General features: G+C 36.2%; 1 protein-coding gene across 3 annotated transcripts in view; it reads left to right on the plus strand.

Annotated features, from left to right (window-relative positions):
- LOC126761204 (protein tramtrack, alpha isoform) overlaps nt 1-13837 on the plus strand; it is a 46845-nt gene that overhangs the window by 17354 nt on the left and 15654 nt on the right. The window contains exon 1 of one of the 3 annotated variants that reach the window (XM_050477189.1): nt 7195-7904. The exons of 1 other annotated variant lie outside the window; for it this stretch is intronic. The gene's annotated coding sequence lies outside the window, so the exon portion shown is untranslated. Of the gene's footprint in view, nt 1-7194; nt 7905-8742; nt 9532-13837 lie in introns of those variants that run through there. One more of the 3 variants, XM_050477205.1, reaches the window with a different exon arrangement.

Here is a 13837-nt window from a genome sequence, read left to right on the forward strand (position 1 = left end):
GAAATCCTTGTTGTTGAAGAAGTCTTTTTGCGTGGGCCAAAACATTTAGTGAAGGCTTAAATGTACCAGTCCGGGTCAAATTCGATCTTTTGCTTATCTATGTATATAGATAATCTATAGAAGAATTATGTTGTATACACTGGTGATCTTAATGGATTACATGGGTTTCACGGCTGCAAAAAAATATAATAATTATTATATTTATTATAAATTCTTAAGTGAATCGGGTAATAGTTTCTGAGATACAGCCTTGAAAAGTTGCGCGCTCCAGACCAGGTATACAGTCACTAAAACTTTAAACGCGTTTTCCTCGAAATTATGTTTCCAAAGTTATGTTTTGAAATTATGTACAGAAAGGATTTAAGAACAGAGGGGGAACAAATTAAAACCCTTTTTTCCAGCCATAAATTTAATTTTTATTAAGACTCTTCTATATTAATGCAAAAACGACAAAGGTTTTATTAAATTATCATGTTAAATAGTTGAATAATTGAACCAAAGGAACATTTACGATTCCTTTTATCAAGTTTTTTCCACACATTTATAAAAATATTTTTATATGCTTATAAACTTATTGAAGAACGTAAAGACTTGCCTAACGAAAAGCCTGGAAATATAGTATATCAAAAGCTAAAACAAAGTTATAAATAAACAGGCATAAAACGGCAGCGCTGGAAGTCAGTAAATACTAGAAATATTAGAAATAGATGCCTCGCTCACCGCAGAAGGCAGAAAGCATGAAGGAAGAACGCAATAAAAACAACAAACGACTACGTTGTATGTTTGTACATATGGATGGATACATATTAAAAACATATGTACGTATGTATGTTTGTATGAATACAAAAAGAAGCAAACAGGTTGAACGAAAAAACAGAACCCAGCCTTGTTGTCGATACGACTACGCTCAAAGCGTCAAAGTTTTGCTATTGTTATTATTGCCTTTTTCTAAGTACATACATATGTACATATGGACAGATGTATGTTTGGTTGGCTGAGCTAGCGAATGCCACATCGCCAGCCTGGCAGCGCCAGCCATGCAAGCACACAAACACGCACAACCTAAGCGCACACACACATGTGTTCAGATACCTCGTCGGTTATGATGGAAAAAAGCTCCAAAGCCATAGTTCAATACCAGAAATAGAAATGAAATTAGAAAAATATTTCCAACTATGTATACATGAATGCGTTGCGAGTTTGTGGATTTCCTAAGAGCAGTTAGAAAAACAGGCGAAGCTGTCCAGCCAACCGAGGCGATGCTATGTGCTGCGGGCTGTACCCTCGGCAGTTGCGTAGATACCCTTTAGCCCCACCTAACCATATAAAGCATAGAATATGGCATAAAACTACAGCAGCTTACATGCATACACACGTATATACATAAGTATGTGTGTATGTATGCATTTGTATACGTAAAATGAACATAGATACTAATTGAAAACAAGGCTGGAGCGAGGCGCTGCTCAAGCGAACTTTGCCTTACAGTGCGCCTACGTACAGATGGTTACATATTTAGATATACATACATATAAACATGTAGGTGCCTGTTCATAAGCGTGGATACATACATGAATGTCTGTATGTACTTACCCTCATTAATACAAACATATGTATATACATACATACATATATGTACATATATACATTTATGTACATATACGAGTATACATATGTATGTTTGCATGTCACATTTATATCCAAATGTGGCCATCCAATATCCGTTTACACACGAAAATTATCTAAGATGAAGTCATCTTGTTATTCACTTTGACATTTGTGTGTAAATATGTATGAAAAGCTAAGTTATTAGTGGCAATACTAACTTATTCAAGACCTAGTCGCGGGTCCTTCAATTACTGATGTCATCTTTTGGAAAAAGAGAAATATTGTTGGGAGAAAAAATCAAAATATTTATACTTAACTAAAAAAGCTTTTAAAAGCTTTTATGGATTGAATGGAGATGTCGGATGTTGGATATTGGATGTGAGATTCGAACACAACAAGATCGAAAAATGCATAAACAAATATACGTATGAGTTTATTATATACAGTAGTGTGATTAATGCTTCAATTTTTGCAAACATCCTTTCAATATTATCCCTGGTATGAATGTTAGAAGGTTAATTCCAACTATAGTGAGATATCATTAGAAATTTAAGTACAAAATAAGTGAGCTTAATACATTACTATCCACAAATACCGCTTTTCTAAGCTTATACTATTCTTTAACTTCCTTTAGAATTGTTATGGACACAAATGATCGCACGACAACCCATTCAGTTCGATATTGCTTAATATAAATTAAATTGTTTTCAATTCCAAGCAAAGCAATCGAGTTTTGCGTATTTCATATTACCGGTAAAAGTACTCTATTTCGTCACTTCCTGCATTCACTTCCCTCTTTCTATAAAAAATAATACACTGTGTATATTTGTTGGATATTTCCTTGCACCCCTTTCGCCCTTACACAAAGCCATACATGCATATGTACAAAGATCACTATTTTCTAATTATCGCAGGCACACATACACACTCGCACGCGCTCATCCAGTGATCGTGACAATCTCTGAAACGGAAAGCAAGGCGCATTCGAAAATTTATACCCGCCAGGCAAATTATTCAATATTTAGCGTGTACACACGCTACACATACATACATATATGTACACATATGGACTAATGTGGAAACTTTGACTACAACAGCGGCTTGATTGACTGCTGGGGACTGCTCTGGCCTACAACCGTATCCATGTAAGCGCTTGCACCAGCTCAAAGTACTGCTGGGGATCTGGTACCGGCTACAGCCATCACTCGCTGCTGTATGTATCTATGTATGGATATATGTAGTGAGTGGTAGTGCATACAAACTTATGTTTATTTGTGTATGTGAAATGTTGTTATAATTTTTGTTGGCGGTGGTGCTATTGCCGTTGCCGCCACTTTGTTGCTTTGAGCGCCTCTATTACACTCTCCGCTCGTTAAATCGCGTAGTCACTGAGTCGTATCGTGAATTCCGTGCTGGCGGCCTAGCCTGTGCAATCTCGCACGCCAGCCTGCCTGCTTGCCTGCCTTGTTGACTAGCTGGCTGGCTGGCTGGCTAGTTGTTAGTTTGGCATGCCGCCTGCCTCTTCACCACTCAGCCCACGTTACACCATTGTGCCGATCTAGCAATCCAGCTCTAGCTATCTACCGATCTGCCTGTTTGCCTTGCCCTATTGCGTGCTGTTTTTCGAGTCTGTTTTTCGCCTCACATTCCACTCTTGCATCTTCTCAATTACTTCCTCTCGTCCGTTGGTTAGACTAATACTAATGTGCATACACAAGTATACATACAAATATCTACGAACGCCTGTTTTTATCAACATTCATAACAAATACTAGCGCAAGCAACGAGCAAGGGGCGGGAGGAGCCACGAAAGCTAAACGAATGCGACAAACGAATTGAGTTGTGTCGTCGGCAAACGCATTGGTTTCGTCTCAGTCGCCGTCGCTGTTGCTGCCGTCACAAAGTTCCTAGGCACCGTGGCGATCGTCCGAATTTATCGTTGCCGTCGTTGTTGTCCCTCGTAAGCTAGAGAATAGAAGGAAAGAATCAGCACATGACTTTGCCTATGCTGTGTGTGCACGTGTGCATGTACTTATTTATGTATATGACGGGGTGTGTATGACACTCCAAACATCTAATACGCCTGGCTATGCCGCTCCAATAGCCCTCGTCATCCTCGAGCTTTCACGATCCAGCAAATGTGTCTGTTTATGCGTGTATGTGTGACTGGCTCTCGTTTTTTACGATACTCATCCTCCACGAAAAGCTATTTACATACTTACATATTTTCCCACATACATACATACATACATATGTGGATATGTACATATATGTATGTCATGTGCTTGCAAGTGTGTAAGTTTGCCTTGAGTGCCTTGCACTCTGCAGTCCACGGCGAATGCAGAATACAATAGACGAAAGATAGACGAATAGATGCCAAAACTGTATGCCGCCGCGAAAAGGTAAACCAAAACCGTAATGATTGTAGTATGATGGCCATGTAAGACTGACAATAGCAAAAGCAGCAACTATAAGTGAGAAATGTCTTCAAAACAACAATGTCATTAGTACCTGACGGATATTAGATACTTGTGACTAACCACATGCTTACACTCAAACACACACAGATACATATTCCACGTACATATGTATGTAGGTGTATTAATGAGCACTTGAATGTTCCAGCTTATACTTTGCCTTCATTCGAAGCTTTTTCTGGCTCAAATACGCCTGTTGATCGCTGCCTACGTGTAAAGGAATTTTTCCTCATAAATAGTTGAAGCAACACAAACATACACACACTCAATACATTTCAATAAACGAATACAATAACATGAGACACAAGCGCCCCAATAATAGTCCAACCTTTAGAGTAGAAACATATCTATGCTCACGCTCCCGCCAAGCAAGCGATGTTTCTCCACCAAAACTTTATACTCTGCAGCAATGAGCGCCGCGGAGAGCGTAATTTTCGCGCTCTCGTGATCCACCAGCGCATTTGAGCCACCAAAGGCTGAGCGTCAATAAGTCAACTAGCTTTTTGGTGTACCGTTTTATTTGTTGACGTTTATATACGTTTATACAGGTGTATATGTATCTATTTCTTAAGGCCATTAGAAAAGGAAGTGGGGAAACTGAAATAAAATACAAACTGATGTAGGCAGCAAGCCTTAAAAGCGAGGGCATTAGAAAATTACTTCAAAGATATAAATATGTGACTGAGAATGGAAGCTTTCAAGTTTCGTCTGAGTAAATTTCGATCACAATTTAGTTATGTACATATGTACACACATAGATATGTACATTTGTACATACATATGTGTGATTTAAGTTACTATAGAAGTAATCCAAGTTATTATGGGTCTACCAAACGGAAACGAGAATTTATATTCAAACCAGATTCAAGGCACTCTTTCAACATATTTTTGAGATCATTACAACAACAGCTACATATATTTTTTTATGAAAGTAATAGAGAAGTTAATTCGACTTAAGCTCAAACGGCATAATTTTGGAGTTGTTGAAGCTGTTTGGGAACGTTGTAAAGAATCCACAGCCTGACAATTTCCACCATATGTTTGGGGTCACTGAATTACTGAAACCGTCGTAATTTAAACTTAATGTTTCACCACCGTTTTGCTTTAAAATGTAAATGATGACCATGCATCTCCACAGCATCACATCTGCACGACCTTGTTGTGCAGTAAGTAACAAATTTTCTTTGCTGAGCACTGCACCCGACTTTCTCCACAAGATTTTCCCTTTTTTGATCCCAATGATACAAAACTTACCATTCAGTAAAACTATTATCCAAAACTCTGAAAGCAGAATTATACAATTATTTGCCAAAGTGGTGCTTTCTTGTCGGTTTACGAAAGAAATGCAAAGGTAGACGTTCTTTCCCTCTTTAAAATTATTTTAGCGGTGAAAGGGCTCAATGCCTTTGTTGAAGATCCTGGCATTTGGCTTCTCATTGTGTAAGCTTGGGAGGACGTTCAGATCTTGGCTTCGTAATGATTATTCTTGTGTTTAAAAAGTTTCGGATAACTTTCTGAACTGCTATTTAGCGGTCATTTTGACCACCATTCTGCAATTTAATACTAATTTGCCTTTCCCACGTCCGTTTCGTTTCGCATTGCTTCTATTACAAAAACGATCCATATTTTTGAACTTTTAATATTAAAATGCATTTTTTTCGAAGAAGGAACCAAAATGTGATGAGTGTACATTTTGACGCACATCTTTCTTTGATGTTCCGTTATATCAGGCGTCACCTGCCTAACTGACATGATTAGTAGCAACTTTGCAATTGAAAATAGATAAAAATGATATACTACTGTGATCAAATTGAAAGGTGAATTTTGTCCATTTCATTTCCTGCCAAGTAATCCCGAAAGTAATTACAACAATAGCGTTACACTTCGTAATAAGTCTTATTATATACATACATACAACATATTATATAAGTATGTAGATTAAAATGAACACATGTATATGCACCTTCAGGCAAGCCGTGGAGAAATGATCCTAGAAGTGAAGCGATAGGTAAAATGGAGACTTTTCGCTCAAGAGCTTTTCGTTTACAAATTACACTCACACAACGGCAGAGTTAATGTGTGAAATTGTCAGAGAAAGGTTAAAAAATGTATAGGAAAGGTCAGCTTACAACGCACCTACCTTCTGAAGAATTTAATTAAATTATGAATGGTGTGGCAAAATGAGAAACTCTACAAAAAATCAGAGACACAAATATGGGAGCGAGAGTGATTGGCTAGCAATCGAAACTCAATTGTGGTCTTCATGCGGAGCTTTCAGGCGTAACGTTAGCTGAGAACGTACATACACATGTACATATGTATGTATAAACCAGATTAGATGTTCTCTGCGGCAAGTGCATGCGAATGGGGTTAAAAAAGAAACAAATAATGACAACACATTAAAAGAATGCGATAGCTACAAATGCACATGTGCAAACGAATGTGTATATTGTTGAGTAGTTAACGGTACGGAGGGTATTAAGGGTAAAACAGAGATGCAGCAAAATTGAGAGAGAGCTAGTGGGATAATGAGCGCAGAGCGTTAGCGGTATAGCAATAGCAAAGCACAGCAAATAGTATAAAAACTAATAAGAATGATTGGGCTTGCACTCTTCTCAGTTCTCTAGTATATACCACCCTTCTCTTGGGTGATTCTCACATTGCGAGCGAGAAAATAAAGTAAAAACACTACAGCCCTCTATACACAACAAAATTGGGAGAGCATAGGGAATGCCACGCTTCAGCTAGCGTCGTGTTACTTCTCAGCCACCTCTCCTTCGTCCGCATACACAGCAGGAAAAGCAGAGCAACACGCTAAAATGTTAACGCAATTATTGTTGTGCTTCGTATTGGGATTCTGCTTGGCTATTATTTATATTACTGTTGTTGGTGTGTACGCTTTGTAGGATGTCTATGCGTCGCTATGTCAGCCGTATGCTACGTACTTATTTGTTTAACTGCTTTACTATTTCGAAAGACTGGACGAAGGCGTAGAGAGAGAGCGGCAGCGTTGAAATGAAAACGCGTAGGATTGATTACTGGCGTTGTAGCTGCGCCGCTGCCGCTGCCGCAGCCGCTGCTGCGAAGGAGAACAACAAAAGGCAAAAGGCAATTGTTTGCTGGCATTCAAGACAGCAGAAGTGACTTTTTGACTTCGACACACATTGGCGCTTACGAATATGCCTTGTTGCTTGCGTGGCAATTCGTATGAATGTGTGTGTGTTGGTGAACTCGTGAGCTTGTGTGCTTGCATTAATTTCCCTTTTTGAGAGGAATGAGGATCGTGCTATTGCCGCCGGTATAGCCTACCGCTTCTTTCTCCTCTTTCCGTTTCGTAAAGTTTCGTCATCTGTTGCTGTGTTGGTCGCTACCGCTGCTGCTGGCTGACATCGTCACTGCTGCTCCGTTGCGCTTGTTCGCCAGGCTCACTAAGCAGTATGAATTTAGTCGCCGTGTGTCATAGTGGTGTTGTTGGTCCAGTATACGCGCGTGTGTTGTCTAATTAAGGGGAAGAGCAGTAAAGTTAGTGATTAAGAAAAAGCAAAAACAACGTAACTTCTGCTTAGATATTATTATTGCATATGCAATTTTACGCAATACGATAACGTTACAACAACATGTTGCATGAATTCTAAGTAAAAGTGTGTTGTGAAAAATAAACAAAAATATTAAAAACCAAATTTTGTTCAAGTGATTTTGAAAAAGCCTCAAAGAAGCTGAAAAATCACAGAATTATTGGTGTTTTCTGAAAGTGAGAGATTTATGAAGTGCTTTGGTGTTTGGTGAATGTCAACATTTCGACGAAAATACTGCTACAACGTAAGTTAAAAAAGTATCGCAGTCAAGGGATAAAAATGAAGCCAAAGTTAAATATTTACGGTTTCTAAAAGTAGGCTAGCTTTATAAGTGCTTAAATAATATGCTTGTATAAATGCACATGAGTGCTTGACTGTATATAACTTTGTGCATAAATTGTTTATAAATATTTCGCATATTCCAACAAATATAAATAGACTAAAATGTCATGAAAAGGAGAATTAAAATAAAATATACATAAACTTCTTTATAAATTTCACACTTCCGCTTATCAAAACTATTATAATAGATTTTATTATATTCTGTGATACATTTCACCTTTCAAAGTGCCTGCGTGTCACTCCCTTCACAAAAGCACACGAATCATTTCCCTCACATGGGAAAACACGCACACATGTAAATCTTACATGGGGTCGCCCTTTTTTCTGATACTCGAAAGCAACAGGCAAAAGCAGCGCTGCTGACGAATGCAGCGAACACCAACAAAACCATCAGCCTTTACCCTCTTCAATAAATCTCTGTAATGAGAGGTGCGATAGTTTCGTTTGTTGTTCTTGCGCTCACATACTGCCGCACAAACACCTGAATGGTGAGAAAGTTAAAAGTCGCCCCCAACATACCCCCTACGTTTATCCTCTAAAGGGGTTGTATATACACAACAACCTTATGTACAAATTCATATACATATACATATGTATATTTAAATAATGAGTCCACAGCTTGTATTATTGTATGTGTGACTATGTGTGTGTGAACCTGAATGTGTGTGACTACAAGTTTATGTCTGATTGCCAAGCGCTTTTGTAGCCTGCGCGTATGAGTAACTCACGATCAGCAAGCAAAAATTAAACGGACGAGTCCCAGTCGCTAAACGAGCACAATAATGCCAACAAAACTATAGGGGCGGTGGCAGTGGTGGTTGGAAAAGATCAATTTTTTGTTTGCTTTTACGTCTCCTTCGCCTGTAGGACGTTGCTATACACACACAAACATAGCACTTGCATGCATGTATAGCTATGAATGGGTGTACGAATGATCAGCTTATTCGCCTCGCCTTTTTTCGTTGTTCGTGCCGCTTCGGTAATTCCCCTTCGTGCACACGTCGGCAAATTGGGACGTCGACGAGCATCGCTGAATATATTGAGTCGTTTTGTTGGCTAGTGGTTGGCGGTTGTGCTGATGGCAGCGCTGTTGTCGGCGCTGCTTTTTGTGGTAGTGGTAAGCAGCGCAGGAGAGCCGTGACCAACAGGCATTCGGCATTCACAATTGGTGGCTGCGTGTGAAAGGACGTATTTTTATTTTTACTCCTCGTCAACTTGTATGATTTGCAGCGCATATAAGCAAAATCATTTAGAGCTTTTAAACCAACAACAAATGTGAATATTAATTGAAGTGAATATTTAAAAAAATACATTTGCTGATAAAGGAATTTTAATTAAATGAAATTTTGTGTAAATGCAGATACTTTAGAACGACACAATTTTTTCGTGTAAATATATTATATTTTAATGTACGATAAATTACAATTCAAAGTGTAAAATATGAAATAAATGTGCAACTGTTTCAAAAAAAAGCATATGGATAAAATAAGTGTGAATTTTTAAGTGGGGTCGTGTTTTTAAAGCAAAAGGTAAATCTGCAAAAAATATTTGAAAAATAATAAATTTCCATAAGAATATTAAAAACAAATGTCACTTGGGTTTACGTGCAATTGAAGAATAGTTACTTAGAATCAAGTGCATTAATTGAAAATATAAACAAATTTCAGCTGTTTTTATTATATTTACAATACAAGTTTTATACAAATCATAACATAAACACCGAAAGCATGTTTTCAAAATGAAAATATATTATAATCGTTATAAAACTGTGAACTCTTAAAATTGAAAAACTCGTTAAGTTAAAAAAACTGCTGATTGCTTTTTGTAGAAAATCATTTGTTACTAAAAAGTGAAGAGTGCAAAAACCTCATGTAACTTAAACAATCAACTTTAAAAACACTTTATATTATAAAGATATAATTGATATTATAAAAGAAATACTAAGAAAATATAATAAAAATATGAACAAAAAACAGTAATCAACTACTTTATGTAAAGGCAAAGAAAATTTTATTGAGAACACTACGATTTAGTAAGTAAATATTGAAAAGAAAACAAAAACGAATTGCTCAAAAAAATTTGTTTATTCAATTATTTAAGAACTCTTTTAAACCACGATTATTCACAAAAATAGATTCTATGTCAAAGAAGTATGGCGATAAAACACATTTTTATGGTGATATTACTCTGATTTGGATTAAAAAATATATTTTTTTTATTAATGGCGAAATACTGTTGGAGCCTATTTTGATTAAAAGGTTATTTATTTTAATTTTTTCGAAAATTAAAAAGTTCAAACATTAAAAAAAAAATAATAATATAATAAATCAAATACCAAATATAGTATACGTATTTTTTTAATTTTTGTTCTCTTTTTCAATGTATTGCCTTTGGAGCACTCCTTTTTATAAATCAAAATTACGTCAAACCTATCCCTTAAGTCTATTGCGTCAGGAGTACCCTAATGAGATTGAGGTATAAATATAACTAACGATATTTGTATATAAAAATCATATGAATTAATATTTACATACATTCGAAATATACATATGTATGTATGTACGTGTCACGTGTCACAAATACCATTCTTATTGCAAAAATAAAGTATGAATTGTAAATACTACAGCCAAGCGAGTTAATGTAAAAAAATTTTCCCCAAAATATATTTTATATTTTTGTTTTACTTGAGTTCACGCAGAAACTAATTTACACGTTCCATGCGATCAGCAAGTTCTCTCTTATGCGACAACAATCCCCATTATTTATACTCTCATTCAGCGTAATTTTGATCAGCTATTCAAAATTATCAATCGAGCATAGAATTGGCGGTTTTAACATTTTGTCGTCACATTTCGCCTTTTTTGTATAGGTACATTAGTATTTTGTATTTCCTTTTCTATTCCCACTATAACATTCATTGGATTTTGTCCCGTTCGCTATGAAATTTCACTTTGTATTGGCCCGATTTACATATTTGCAGTTCACTCACCTTTATGTAAATATTTATATTTTTACTATAAATTAATTTTGTAAGGAAATATATGTATATGAGTGTAAGCAAAAACAAATTATCGAACTTAAAATTATTGAAGTTAGTCTGTGTTTTCTAATTGGTTGCGTTCATACAAATATTAAAAGATATGAGGAATTTTGATTCTAAAAAATAGCAATTAATAAAATATTTTTTATTTCTTATTTAACTCTTTTACGATTTTTTATGCAATTAATTTCTTTTAATATTGAATCGATAAAATCGACTTACGTGACAAAAATATTCTCAAATTAAATCCCATACTAACCAAAACTACACAATACTTTATGTATTTCAATCTACGCGCTTACGCTAAAGGAATCAAACGTCTTATCACAGCGTATTTATAAATTACACAAGCAAAATATACCACATATGTATGTATTATTTATTTAAAAAATGCTGTATCCCTTTGCTGGCACTGCCAAGCGGATCATAAAGTTTCATATTTCACAACATTTGTGTGTTTGTGCATTAACTTGTTATATTTGGATGAATGTATGTATGTATGTATATGCCATATTCCACAGCCTGGCGACGATGTCGGCTATAGCGACAGAAAAGCCTTATCATAACTTAATAACATTTATAGCAATATTCTTATACTCGACAACAACAGCAACATCCCACCGAGCCACTTGTGCGCTCCAAAAGTATCTACAAATAAATGCCTGCGACTGTGCTTGCATTGCCTGGAATTTTGGGGCGTTCTGTCATAAAAACTATACATACGCACATTTATAGAATATATGCTTATGCGTATATGCGAAAGCAACAGGAAAGCTAAATAAACGGAAAGTAAAACGCATGCGTATGTGTGAATTATTTACTTTCTTTCTTGTAAATGTCGTGGCGTGGCATGGCGTGAAGTAAACCAGGTTGACTGTTGCTCTTCATAAGGCATAATAAGGAATATACACAAGCATATGTATGTATGTATGTACAGATATAAGAGAGTAATTGAAAGACTGAACGCAATACACTTCGAGAAATGAGATAAGATAATATTTAACAACTGTGTACTTTGTGTTGACTTTAGTGATCATTCCTGATGCCTTGCGATGGCTTTACAGCACTCGAAAGTATACATACATATATAAATGTATATATGTAGATATGCATGTATGTGCCTTACGCACGTGTATATGTATGTGGAACGGCGGTCGGGCGCTACCCATTTCATTCGATATGATTCCCAAATATCCATGCCCTTACCAAGCTCCCCATATAATAGAAATACATACATACATACATATACTATACATATGTATGTATATTATGCCTGTATGCGTAACTAGCACGACGCCCTCATTTCGCTTTGGTTTATGAAAATCAACTTGTGTGCGCATGTGTATAAATGGCTTTGTGCACGATCACCCCCAAACTTGCCCTAAGGCATATCCTCAGCGCTGAAATCACGTCGTCAGTGGGGTCTCACGTACCGCCAGCATGAGCTCAGCAAAGCGGCTCCACTGTCTGCCGCCAAGTGCTTAAAAACACTTGCCTGTGCATATACATTTGTATGTACATACATCGATAAGTATACATACATACATATATTTGCCTTCAACATTTACTAAATTTTCAGCTTTCAGCTTATTTACTTCTGCTTTTGCCACGTCTACCACCACACACACACAAACACACTGAAGCTTCACTCTAGGATTAGTAAGTGTTTTTAGACAATTTTCATCAGCAACAAAGTTGCATTATTTTACAGCCACACTGTTCACTTGTCGTTCGGATTTTCCTTTGTCTATTCATAACTTTTGCCCCAACTGTTTATTTAACATTCTATTTGAGTGTGCTTTTCTCTTCTGCTTTGCTCGCTAGGCGAATTGTCAGCCTACAACGTTCATTAACTGGGGAATAGGCAAGTAACCACACGATCACTGGTTACAGCTTTGCTCCCCCTGCTTTTTGTCGACTCTTCGCTGCAACAAACCATAAAAAAATTGTTTGCATTAACTCCGTTGGGCTTCACTGTCGTCATTCACCTACATACATACATATATATGTACTACATATGCGTGTGGTTGTTGTTTATGTATTCCTTTATTTGTTATAATTTTCTATTGCCATTTGTCTGGTTACCATTTTCAGCTTTATTCCAAAACCAAAGCTCCACACCCTCACATCGTTTGTGTGGTTACATACATATGTATGTATGTATATGATGGACATTTGCTACGGATCGCTGGGAAAATCCAATCGGGGTTTGTGGGTATATATGTATGTTTATAATGTATGTGTTTATGAATGAATATTTATATAAATGTATGTGTGTATGTTTATATAAATAAAAATAAAATTCCGTTTCGGTTCGAGAGTTGGGCGGATCCAAATAAAGGTTGACCATTTAGAAGCGTTCCTAAAAGTTCCTCGTCAATTTACATATTTAAAAAGATCATTTAGTGTATGTACATCTATATTGCACATACATATGTATGTATCTAGTAGCCGAAAAAAATCTTTTTACGCTTCAAAAAGCTATGTAATATTTAAATATTCTACAGTAAAATTTTTAATAAACTCCGAATATTTTTTTGTTAAAAAGTAAATAAATAAAGCGTTCTCTGTCATATGTTATGAGACTGCTTGTCGTTCCACGAGCAGCTGATCAATTTTTGAACACTGTTTTTACTATCTCTCTACTTTTTTTTATAAAAAAAGAAATCATTTAAATAATTTAGCCGTAGTCGAGATTCACTATAAATGCTAATTTGAAACCAATACATTCTCGTACCATTAACTAACAGCTAACGCTTAAACCTGCAGCAAATACAAATTCATATTGTATAGAT

Source organism: Bactrocera neohumeralis, chromosome 2 (assembly GCF_024586455.1).
Source record: "Bactrocera neohumeralis isolate Rockhampton chromosome 2, APGP_CSIRO_Bneo_wtdbg2-racon-allhic-juicebox.fasta_v2, whole genome shotgun sequence".
NCBI classification, from domain to species: domain Eukaryota; kingdom Metazoa; phylum Arthropoda; class Insecta; order Diptera; family Tephritidae; genus Bactrocera; species Bactrocera neohumeralis.